We start from the raw sequence: 13,040 nt of genomic DNA, 5'->3' as shown, positions 1-13,040 counted from the left end.
TGGACTATCCACTAGTGGTTCTCAAATTTTCAAGCAAATCGATCCATTCTGTAAAAATTGCGAGGTGAAAAGCTTCAGTTCCTGGACTAATATAGTATTTAACAAACAAATTGAAAGTAGTTGTTTTAAAGTCAATAGCATACAAAATTTCTATGTAAAACGAATAATGTTTAAATTGTTTTTATTTATTTATTTTTTGTATTTTGTGGTAGTCAGTGTTCTCACCTCTAGTCCTTATGCAAGCTTTAGTTTGCGTGGGCACGCTCCTAATCAAATTATCAACATTTTGTTGTGGTAGGTTGCTCCATCCTTTAAGAGCAGCTTGTGGCTTGTACTAGCCGTGCGATGTTTTGTAGATTATCCCGGCGAGCTATAATTTTTCTTTTATGCATATCCCACAAATATCCTATAGGATTAAGCTCGGGTGAGCAAGCAGGCCACTTTAAACAAGGGATACCTTCTGCTTCAATGATGTCTGTAGTCACTCTAATGGTATGTAGAGGTCCATTATCATGCAATAAAATTAAAATTTTCTCCTGTTGCACCTCTCCAGAGCATAACTACAGGTTATCAACATACCTGTGAGCAGTTAAAGTTGATTGAATGAAAATTAAAGGAGTTTTTTTACGGATCACAATTCCTCTCCAGAACATTACACTTCTCCTTGTATATTTGTGAACAGATCTGACAGTTTTCGTTCTTGCTTGTCTTCCTCGACCTCTAACCCTCTAAGTACACGATTTCATGGGTCATCTGATTTCACACAAATCCTGACTTTTTTTGAAAATAGCACATTTTGTCAATTCCCAATGTTCCAGTTTTGGTGGTGAATACACCAATTTAGGCGATCAATATTGTGCTGCCTGGATAACTCAGGAACCCATAACTGACTCGGGAACCCATAACTGTCTCCTGCTGTATACTTCTTGGTACGAACTCTTCTTCTTATCGTTTCAACTGAAACAGTTACACCTGTAGCTTCCAAAAGCTGCCTTTGCAGCTGCAGGTGAGAAATGGTTGGGTGTCTTCCAGCTGATTGGACAATTAAACGATCTTGGTGAGCCGCTATTACTTTTGGCGACTTTCCCTTGCTTTATTTTTGAGCTTTCCTAGTTCCTGTTACCTAGCATAGGTTTTGGACAGAACACCCTGTATTACGCCTAGCTCTACAGCTATGTCCATCTGAGATCATTACTTTCTCCACAAGACCAATAAATAATCTTTCCTCGTTGTAAGTTCTATAACCCCACATCAGGCATAGTTTCGTTTTTGGACGCAAAAGTTAGTTTATTTATTTTCGTTCAATTTGCAACTCAAGCAAATAACCTATACCGTACCGAGCTGTACTATCCGATTGTCTTATATATTTGTTTATTTCCAATAAAAACCTTTATTCTTCGCAAAAATAACAAGTTTTTTCAAAAGAAATAAATATTACTTTGAAATACATGGTGATTCCATATAAGTTTGGGTGTGTGTAAATCACAGAATAGAAAAGAATAGTAAGTGATAAAGACATGTAAGGAAGAACACTGACAATGAGACATGGGTTTTGTAACTTATTATTCACAATAACAACGTCAATAATGAAACGTCAACAACTTTTTCAACTTAATTGGGGCTTATTTCCCAATTAGAATTAAATGCCGCAAAGAAACAGATTCAGAACATTATTATTCACAGTTTTGTACTTTTATTGCTTGATATGAAATTGTAATTTTCAATCCTTCAAGATCCGCGAGTTAAATAAATAAGTAAAATAAATAGTTATTATTTCTAAAACACTAGAAAATCTAAATAAATTCGATGACAAGACAACATCATAAATAAATAAAAAAATAAGATATCCCTAAATAAATTTACGAGGAACGATACTGATTTTGCAGAAAGATTAATGTTGAATATTATTATTATTGCTGATTGTTGTCTTTGTCTAGCATTTTTTGAGAGATAAATACCCTGCTACATTTTCCCACAAAATTTATTTTTGTACCAAGAATAATTAATTTAGAATTACAATTTGATAAAAAATGCAAGCTTACCTTTTCGCATTCACATTTTGATGCACTGTTTATTATGCCGCACTAATGACTAATATGACCAATGAATGTGTGTGACGTGTGTGTACTGTTTAGTTTGTTGCTTGTGCGGTGGACAGGGTTGCCAGGTCAGTTTTGATGTCTTCAGTAGTTTTGCTTTCAAAAAATCAGTAGCCATCAGTAGATTTTTTAAGCCATTTATAATACAGTAAAACCTGTGTTAAGGTGATACAGTAGCGATCAACAGGTAGCCAAAACGCGTTCCTAGATTGCGGCTGTAATTTTGAATATTTTCTCGAGATATTTGGCACACGTATTCGTAATATAATAAAGAATGGCGGTACAGAGCCGAATTTGAAAAATATATTAATATGTGGAAATTACTCTGTAATTAAATGCAATATTAAAAAAACGAGCCTGTACCGCCATTAAGAAGAACAAAAAAATACACTTTCTTCAAATAAACTTTTTTATCCGATGCCTAGATTTTGTGTCATTTTGGAACTACTAATGAAATAAAAAATTTTAGTAGTTCCAAAATGACACAAAATCTAGGCATCGGATAAAAAAGTTTATTTGAAGAAAGTGTATTTTTTTGTTCTTCTTAATGGCGGTACAGGCTTGATTTTTAATATTGTATTTAATTACAGAGTAATTTCCACATATTAATATTTTTTCAAATTGGGCTCTGTACCGCCATTCTTTATTATATTACGAATAAGTGTGCCAAATATCTCGAAAAAATATTCAAAATTACAGCCGCAATCTTGGAACGCGTTTTCGCTACCTGTTGATCGCTACTGTTTCCTCTTAACGGCCACCTGTTAAAATCGGCCACTTCTACTAACGGCCAGTTTTTAAATAACGACCAGTTTCTAAATAACGGCCAGTTAAAATTCTCCAAACTAATTATATGTAGATTCCCTTATTTATGAACTGGTATCTACGGTCACCTTTATATTACGGACGCGGCCAAGTAATCTCATATTGTTAAAGCCTTCATAGAAATTTGAATAGTTACTATGTATTTATTTATTTGGTCTTTTATATAATATATAGTGAGCGCGTAAAAGTTGGAATAAAATAATTTTTTGTAAATGGGTGACTTTGGAAAAAAATCCCGAAATGGGTCATTTTTTATTTTTAGATTATGCTTTTTTGGCGTATATAGCGATGATTTTTTTAAATGAGAATAGGATCGTCTGCTAGCTTATTTGAAAGGTTGTTCAATTCTCTATTCAGTGTAATAAACATTTATTGCTTCAAACATTAAGATAATTATTTATACAGGGTACAAAAAAAATTATTGAATTAAATTAATTGACACAAAAAGGAGAATTTAGGTATGTAATTTACTTAATTCAAAATACATTTTACTGTTGCCAGAAAACATCAAAAAATATTTATTTGCTAAATAAATATTGTTTTCGCTTAAATTCAATGTTAAAGCTTCCACCCACTTACCTCTTAGCAGTTTGAACATTTAATTTAAGCGAAAAGAAATGATTATTTATCAAATAAAGTAAAATGTATTTTGAATTAAATTGTATACATTCTTCTTTTTGTGTCAATAAATCTATTTATTTTTTGGACACCCTGTATAAACAATTGTATTAATGTTTATATTACTGAATAGATAATTGAATAAGATATTATAAGCTAGAATACGACCACTATTCTTATTTAAAAAATTATCAATGACGTCATCACGCCCAGATGGATGACGTCAGTAGCATGATATATATGCCAAAAAATCATAATTTAAAAATGAAAATCGACCTGTTTGGGGATTTTTTTTCCAAAATCGCCCATTAACGATAAAATGAATTTATTCCAACCTTTACGTGCTCACTGTATATTATTTGTTACTACCTGACCACGAATTTATAAATAAAAACTTTTTCAATTCCTGGGTTTTCAATACCTACCTATTCATCAGATACTCATAAATTATATCCGAGGCGTCGCAATACCCGATGGTTTGGTTGTATCAGTACATATTCCTAAATTGGAAACACATGACACATATGGTCTATTAAAAACAAAGCAATTCTCTCTCAACGCAAGAGTCCCTTGTTATCTTAAGGCTAGCCACTTGACATCATTATTACCATGAAAATTCTAAACATCCCATATACGGACTATTTATAGAAATTTAATAGGTAAAGTGAAACAAAAGAAGATTAACACGTTGTTGGATGTTGGGTTTTGAATTTTTTTAGATTTTTCAGTAGATCGGTAAATTGGAGTTGAAATCAGTAGGTTTTATACAGTGATCAGTAGATTGGAGTTCAAATCAGTGGTTCTACTGAAAAATCAGTAGACCTGGTAACCCTGGCGGTGGACGTAGCGGTGGACTCCCTCCGACTGCGAATGCGAATCCAATCGCGAATCGGACTCTCCGATTGTCCGATTTCCAAATGGCATGGCATAAGAAATGAGAATGGCGGCTGCGTAAAGGCCAAAACCCACGAAGATGATTTCAAAAAGTTGCGTAATATATCCAATTATTGCAGAACATTGTTTCAAATTATGATAGGTATTCTGATTTTTAACAAGAAATGTTCTCAATAAAAATCACATAAAAGTTTGATAAGATACTAATATGTAGGTATTTACCTATTATTAATTTGAAGAAATGAACAGCTTATTTCAGAAGAGTCAATTTTTAATTAATTTTGGTTAAGAGTTTACTTAGTTTTTTTTTATAAATGAACAATATTATTAAATTGGAAATTATTAGTTCTGATCTACTTATACAGATGTAGTTGACCTATAAAAAAAAAGAATGTGTGTACAGTAAAACCTCGATATAACGGACCTCTATTTAACGGTTCTGAAGCTATTTTCTTGTGGCATTTTTACAATTTTAACTATTTAGAATGGGAAATAAGCCACAATATTATTAAAAAATGATTTTTATTAACGTTTCGACGCCCAAATCGGGTGCCGTTGTCAAAATACAAAATACTATTAACATAAACAAAAATGTTGTTGCTTAGTAAAAAAATTCTTCTAATAATTTATTTAATTTGACTCATTTATATCGGCAATTCAGATACATATAATACATTTTAAAGTAGAAGACTTTAAATGATATTGCCAATATTTATGAGTTGCGTTCCTGGGACGACTTTACTGAAAGATAGTTCATTCGATTACATGAAATCAACCTCAACTCAGAATATCCGTCACAAAAAAATCATAGCATGTGATCTGTCTTTAAAAAGACAACCACATGCAACGGTGACATTAACATTCTCGCGTTAGAGATCTCATAGTAAATCACGAGGGAAAACCAGGAAAAACCTCGTGATACTATCCCGACATCGTAAGTATTTGGTCTTACATTTAATTTACTCTCAAAATTAATATCAAATTCTGACTTTACTATAATTTTGTTTAAATTATAAATAATATCAATAATACATGGATATATAAGTACATAATACTAAAATATAAAATATGTACTAACTCGACTATTGACTTACTAATTGTGGTATTTTCTTTCTATTGACTTCTTCTTTCAGTATGGGTATCCACATCCTACTGCATTTGTTGTTCTGAAGCTATTTTCTTGTGGCATTTTTACAATTTTAACTATTTAGAATGGGAAATAAGCCACAATATTATTAAAAAATGATTTTTATTAACGTTTCGACGCCCAAATCGGGTGCCGTTGTCAAAATACAAAATACTATTGAAAAAACGTTAATAAAAATCATTTTCTAATATTATTGTGGCTTATTTCCCATTCTAAATAGTTAAAATTCTATTTAACGGATTTCGGATATAACGGACAAAAAATCCGATCAAATGTAACAAAATTAAAAACGTCCTGTTAATATTATACATACCTACTTAACCCTGCCCTTAGCAAGATACACTACATAACAACGGGGTCCCTGTGGACCCCAAACGCTGTAATTTACAAAGAATTTATAAACTTTTTATTATAGCATATTGAGGACACATTTCTAAATAATACTTAGTTTGATTTATTTTAAAAGTATTTTTAAATAACGGACTTTTGGCTTTAACAGACTCCCCGTCCTCCAATATTAGTCCGTTATATCGAGGTTTTACTGAACTTTGTAGGCACGTAAGAATAACTTCTTACGTGCGAAATCAACATACTTTAAACAGTTTATTTATATTTTATTTAAATATTAAATTAATTTTAATACTTACTACTTTCCAAAAATTTTTATTAAAACAATACCAAAAAAAAATAAAAGAATAAAACACACGCAAACACATTGAAAAATGAAACAAAGAAATGATTTCTGAACAATAATAATAATTGTTGACAAAAATTTTAACTAAATACGTATTTTCTGAAAAAAAAATATAATAAACAAATTACAATCATAAAATGTATAAAAAAATTTTTAAAAAATAAATAAAATTCTTCATTGGGGATTGAACCTGTGTCTATCAGGTTGTTAGATTTTGAACTCACCGCAAGCAGAATTTAGCTACCGAGACATATGAATGATGTGGAAAGATATAGAAACTAAACGTTTTAAACTTTTTTGACAGTTGCTTATTCTCTTAGTTTAATAAAATAAAAGCTTGATTCTTATGCAATTAAAATGTTAAAATACAACAAAATATAGACTAAAAAAGCAATATATTAGATGAAGATTGGTAGAAATTTTGTTGGTAATCAAATTATGTAAATCAAAGCATTACCTACTAGCTAGGTACATTTTGCAAATAGGTATGCAATTTTTTATTACAACACTGAAACATTTACAATTAGGTACGTACCTACCTACCTGTTGCTTTTAAAAACTATTTAAAAAGTCACTACAATTATAAACTTGTTTTTTGTCTCTGTTCTCAAAACAATAAAAACTAATATTTACACACAATTTGTTTACCCATAACCATTGATATTGACGTATTAATAAAATAACCGACATTTAGTTGCGTTCGCGGGTACAGTGGACAAATTGTCGCCGACAATTTCTAACCTCACTTAATATAAATAATACCGTTAATAGATAAATATACAAGGTATATTTACTTTTAATTAATATTAATAACTACCTAATTATTAAATTATACCAAGTAAATATACCTTGTATATTTATCTATTAACGATATTATTTATATCATTTTAAAGTGCGCATGCGTCTTGCTGCTAATTTGTCGCCGACTAGTCGCCGACAGGCACCCGCGAACGCACTTTGAACAATTATTGACAGGTCATTGTAATTACCCAATCAGAGCACCTTTAACGTTTCAGTTGCGCCCAGGCCCAAGACTTTTGATGAATTCGCGCACATATAAATTTACTCCCAACGCGCCTAAAGAAGTGTAACAGTTATACTTTACGTTATATTTTAAGTTTCTTCAAAAATATCATGGTAAACAAACCCGGACTCAGGGCCGGCGATAACTGACCTGCAAAGGATGATTTGCAGGCGGGCGCCCCTCTTTGGGGGGCGCCAAAATGCTCATGTAACTAAGTAAACTTATGTAACTAATGAGCAAAATGTAACTAATAGGCCAATAAATGACCGTTTTGGAGTGTAATTTTCAGGGGCAACTCCGAATTGCATGGAAATTTGGATTTAGGTTCTACTTACCCTCCACTTCCAAGTTGAAATTGTGCCGTTGGTTGCTTTTACTTGGGGGGTGACATTCACCCCTTCTCGGGGGGTGAAAAACGCTTGTTTAAAATAAGCCCGGAAATGGATAAATTGACAGATTATAAGCAATTTTCGTTCTATAAAGTTTTTTACGTAAGTCAATACTTTTCGAGTTATTCGCGATTGAAAAGGTTGATTTTTCGACAAAAAAATTACGTTTTCAGACCGTTTTTCGCAAATAATTCAAAAAGTGGATATTTTATCGAAAAAAATATTCCTACCAAAAGTGTAGCTTATAAAAAATTGAAAAAAATGGTGTATCAGTAAAGTCTATAAATTAAGCAAAAGCAAAGTTGTAGCTCATGAAAAATTCGTTCTTATTCGTCTAATTCCAAATTGAATAATTCAACGCGAAATCACCGAAAAATCAAGCACTTTTCGGGAAAAGCTTATTAAAATTTTTAAAGTATCTAAAAAAAGCTTTATATTTGTTTTTTGCAAAAGTTTCTAGCATCAAAAATAAACGAGTTACACTGAAAAAAAAGTTGGTCCATTTTTTTGGTAAAAAAAATCATGAAAACCTGCCTCTATTTAGTACCCTAAATAAAATTAATCGTTACCGCTTTACCATTTATTTTAACTCTATGTGGATTGTTTATATAACCTGTAAGCTTTATTGGTTTGAAGTGCTTATTATTGAAAAAATTTGGTTTTATAGTAAAAAAATATTTTCTAAAAATTTTTGAAAAATTTCCTTTTTTCAAAATAACTTAAAAAGTATAAGCGATAAGAAAAATCTTAACGAGTAAAAAATGTAGGTTTTGCTATTATAAATATGCTTGCTTCATTTTGTTTTTCCGTAAGACAAAAATTGGTTTAGATATGGTTGTTCAAAATTTGCATACACTCGTGATTAGTGACACGTTAAAGCTTTTTTAACTATAACCCTTTCAAAAATAAACACTTTAAACCGGTGAGATCGACAGATCATATAAAAAATAGATAAGTAAATAAATTGGTTGTAAAGCGGTAGCGATTTATTTCATTTGGGGAGCTAAACACAGGGAGATTTTCATAATTTTTTTACCAAAAAAAAAGAGGACCTACTTTATTTTGAGCGTAATTCGCTTATTTGTGATGCTAGAAACTTGTATAGACAATTAAAATAAAGCTTTTTATAAACACTTTAAAAAAGTTTGAATGGGTTTTTCCCGAAAAGTGCTTAGTTTTTTGGTGATTTGACCTTGAAACATTCGATTTGGAATTAGACGAATAAGAACGTGTTTTCCATGAGCTACAACTTTGTTTTTACTTAATTGATAGACTTTACTTATAGACCATTTTTTAAGGTTTTTTATAAGCTACACTTTTGCTCGGAATATTTTTTTCGATCAAATATTTACTTTTTGAGTTATTTGCGAAAAACCGTCTGAAAACGTAGTTTTTTTGTCGAAAAATAATTCAATCACAAATAACTCGAAAATTATAGACTTACATAAAAAACTATATAGAGCAAAAATTGCTTAAAATCAGTCAATTTATCCATTTCCGGTCTTATCTTGAATGTATGTTTATTCACCCCCGAGAAGGGGTGACTCACCCCCCAAGTAAAAGCAACCAACGGCACAAATTCAACTTTGAAATGGAGGGTAAGTAGAACCTAAATCCAAATTTTCATGCAATTCGGAGTTGCCCCTGAAAATTACACGGTATCGCCGTATTTCCCGTTCATTTACTGGGCTATAAGTAATATAATTTATTGGTCAAAGCACAGCCGGCAAAGATATTATATTTCAAAACACCAACTATCGTCAATCTATACTCACGTTTTGTTTATTTTATTCAAATTTTTGTAAATTTTGTATCAGCAGTTCCCAGCGAAAATGTTCGATTGCAGTAAAATAAACACGGTTCTAAAACTATTTTCTTGCGGCGGCCCATCTTAAGTTTAATCCCATATAAGCAATATTTCAAATAAAATAAACAGTGGATATATACAGGGTGTTTGGTAAAGAATAGGCCATAGCTTAACCTTAGATTCCTGAGCTTAAAATAGGTCGATTTAAGCTAACTTACCTTAGTACGAAAGTTGATAATATCCAAAATACAGGGTCTCAAAGTTAAACTTTTATTTTATTTATTTTTGAATATTTCCTGACAGGCATGGGACAACGACACGAAATTTGGTAAGTGGTGCTGGTATTGTACAATCTACTAAATTATGTTAAACAAACGTTTGTAGCTACTACTAGAGGTGTACGGTGTACGACGGGGGAACATGCATGGTTGACCTTTTACAAATTCTACGCCACTGGCGAAATTGCTATTTTAGTGCAATTTTTTTATTCTCCAATACCCTTTATGTAAAAAACAGACTCCTTATTCGTAACGATAAAGCCATTAGTAGCCATTGTTTTCGAGATATTTGAAGCTAAAAACGAAGGAGCATAATACATTAATCAAAATTCAAAATAAGTGTGCCTTTTCATTTTTTACTTCAAATATCTCGAAAACTCATAACTTTTTCAATTTTTATACTTTTTATACTTGGAGGTATTGGAGGTCACTGAACACGAATTTCATGATGCCGATGGTCTCCGAGGTACCTGGTGCCCAGGGTGGAACTCATCGCCTAGGACGATCGAATAATTCGCGAAATAAGGATTGGATTGAAAAACTGAAAAATATGTGTTCAATATTTTTCAAAAATCTATCGAATGACTCTAAACATGCCCCCACTCCACCCCCTGGAGGTGGGGTGGGGTAACTTTAAAATCTTAAATGGAAACCCCCACTTGTTATTGCAGATTTAGATTGCTTACGTAAAAATAGGCAACTTTTATTCGAGACATTTTTTCGAATTGCGGATAGATGGCGCTATAATCTGAAAAAATGTTTTATCGTGATACCATAGGTAAATTATAGAAATGGTCTAATATCTCGAGAAATACACTTCCAAATAAAAAACAAAAAAATACGTGTTTAATATTTTTCAAGAACCTATCGAATAACATCAAACACGACTCTCCACTTCACCCTTTGAAATGGGTGGGGGTGGGGGTAACTTTTAAATTAAATAGGAATTCCCATGTTTTATTGCAGATTTGGTCTTTGCATTAAAAATAAGTAACATTTATTTGAAACATTTTTTAGAATTGTTGACAGATGGCGCTAATAAATCGTAAAATTGGAAAGAAATCCTTTGTAAAAGGTATAAAAAAATTTTTTTTTTTTATTTAAAATCCCTTAAAAGGGCTACATCACAACAAAAAGTTTTCGATTTTTATAAAAAATCATCATCAGTGTTCGATCTAAAAATAAGTATAACCGATTTAATGAATATAAAGTTATTATTTAAATTTTGACAAAGGTTAGAGCAAGTTGGTTATACTTACAAACTGGATGCTAGCTGAGCCACAAAAGAAAAATATCTGGGTAAAAACCCTTTACATAAAATATAGATGCCTTAAAAGTGCATACTTCAATAAAAAGGCCTGTGATGGTCACATGGCAAACAGGATAATGCCCTAAGGTAAGGTATACAGGTTTCCCAACACGTGGGATCCAAATTGAGTTGATCACATTTCAATGACTTAATGGCAACTGAATGCGAAATGAGTGATGTTTCTGAAAGGTGTCAAAAGACAGATGGACAACGTGACGTGGAATTTACCCTGTATTACGACAGCCAACTAATTGTTAGTAAAATATTTAATGAAAATTTACATAGTAATAACAAACATCAACAAAGTTGTGGCTATAATTACATTTAAGTAAGTACCTTGAATATGTAAGATGAACGTAAAGTATGAAATGATTTTTATAATGAGAAATAGCCAGAATCTATGCAGCCATCTATACATGTTCCTATTCAAATTGAAGTAAGTCCAACTGTGCTGTTGAAAATTTGATTTACTATGAATTAAAAAGAGTGTTTGGTTTAATTGTACCAATGGCAGAGTAAATTAGAGAGTCTGTGGTAAATGGAAGTCTGATATTAAAGTAGTGTTGAAATTAAGATAAGTTGTATGAGTCACAGGAGGAAACTGATATGATATAATGATATGTGAATTAATTGGTTAAGCTACCTGAGTGTTGATATTGGAAGTGAAGAAGAATATCAATTGAACTAATAACCTGGCAAAAGTATGATGTCCTTTTATGTAACATAAGCATCTAGGACTAAACATGTTTATGAAATAGGGATTTTTTCTATTTTTTATTTTTTATACCAAGTTATCGAGTTGAATTGAAAAGGTTTAAAACTGGATGGATGTATGAAGGTGTATTGGAAAACAAGCAATATGTGTAAAATTAGAAGGTAGTGAATAATTTGTGATTTGATATCAGAATTGTTTACTGTAATGAGGTGTGATGAAAAAGGCTGGGCGCCCCAGAAACCAGACCCCACATCCTATGGATAAGAGAGTGGAAGAATTAGTATGAAAACCTTTTATAAATATTTTTCTGAAGTTTAGTTGGACCTATAACGAAAACCTAATCAAATGGCAATAAGTTATGAAATTGGGTGGAAGAGATCAAATAGTGTTAGAGTTGTGACTGGTCGATTTAGTAAAAACTGTGGAAAAAGTTAAAGTAGAATATTTTGGAAGACTAGTAGAAGTTAAGGGATAATGAGTCGATGTTAGAAATGTCATCTGTTAAATAAGTAAATATGGAGGAAAAGTTAATATAAATGAAAAAGAGTTTGGAAACAGCAAAGAAGTTTGGAAATTTAGGTTAAGAAAAAAGTTGACGATGTAAGGGATTGAAGTCACGATTGAAAGACACATGGCGGTTAACACAGTTAGGGCTACTTTGCTTTTCTCTAATTATTTCCAAGTCCTCGTATAGGTCCAGTCTTAAGAAATTCTTTTGAGGTATGTTGTGTATTAGAGAAACATTTTCCGGAATGTTAAGAGTATGACTGTTTTAAATGTTGAGAAAAGGTATAAGTGTTCTCTCTTTTTGTGTGTTCAAGGGAACGAGATGCTAGTGACCTACAAGTTCTTCCTATGTACGTAGCATCACAGTCAGAGCATTGAAGTTTATAAACCACACTACGATTCATATAGTTGATAGGGTCTTTGGAGTTGGAAAGACATTGTCCTAAATTATTGGAAACTTTAAAAGATATGTGTATGTGTATGTTGTCAACTGATCTCTTGATAATATTACTGATATCACCGGAAAGGCTCTCTTGATGGAAAGGTAATGAAGCATAAATGGGTCTGGTGGTCAGATCCCTGGGAAACGCAGCCTCCCTCAGAACCCTCAGTTGTCTCTTATGAAGGAGTTTGGTTATAAGGTTTGGTTCGTAACCGTTATTGAAAGCAATTTGTTTGATAGTGTTGAGTTCTTTAGTGTAGTTAGATTGAGATAGGGGGATGGTTTCTAGACG

The 13,040-nt window shown here is 31.8% G+C and overlaps 2 protein-coding genes across 4 annotated transcripts in view; both read right to left on the bottom strand.

Annotated features, from left to right (window-relative positions):
• The window catches only part of LOC126881999 (intraflagellar transport protein 140 homolog), a 335,998-nt gene that overhangs the window by 227,219 nt on the left and 95,739 nt on the right, over positions 1 to 13,040 (bottom strand). The gene's annotated exons all lie outside the window — the stretch shown is intronic.
• LOC126882004 (ankyrin-1-like) overlaps positions 1 to 13,040 on the bottom strand; it is a 93,948-nt gene that overhangs the window by 53,030 nt on the left and 27,878 nt on the right. Inside the window, exon 1 of one of the 3 annotated variants that reach the window (XM_050646776.1) lies at positions 2,043 to 2,163. The exons of the other annotated variants lie outside the window; for them this stretch is intronic. The gene's annotated coding sequence lies outside the window, so the exon portion shown is untranslated. Of the gene's footprint in view, positions 1 to 2,042; positions 2,164 to 13,040 lie in introns of those variants that run through there. 3 annotated transcript variants of the gene reach the window in all.

The sequence above is a fragment of the Diabrotica virgifera genome, chromosome 3 (assembly GCF_917563875.1).
Source record: "Diabrotica virgifera virgifera chromosome 3, PGI_DIABVI_V3a".
Lineage (NCBI taxonomy): Eukaryota > Metazoa > Arthropoda > Insecta > Coleoptera > Chrysomelidae > Diabrotica > Diabrotica virgifera.
This window is presented reverse-complemented; position numbering and strand designations above follow the sequence as displayed.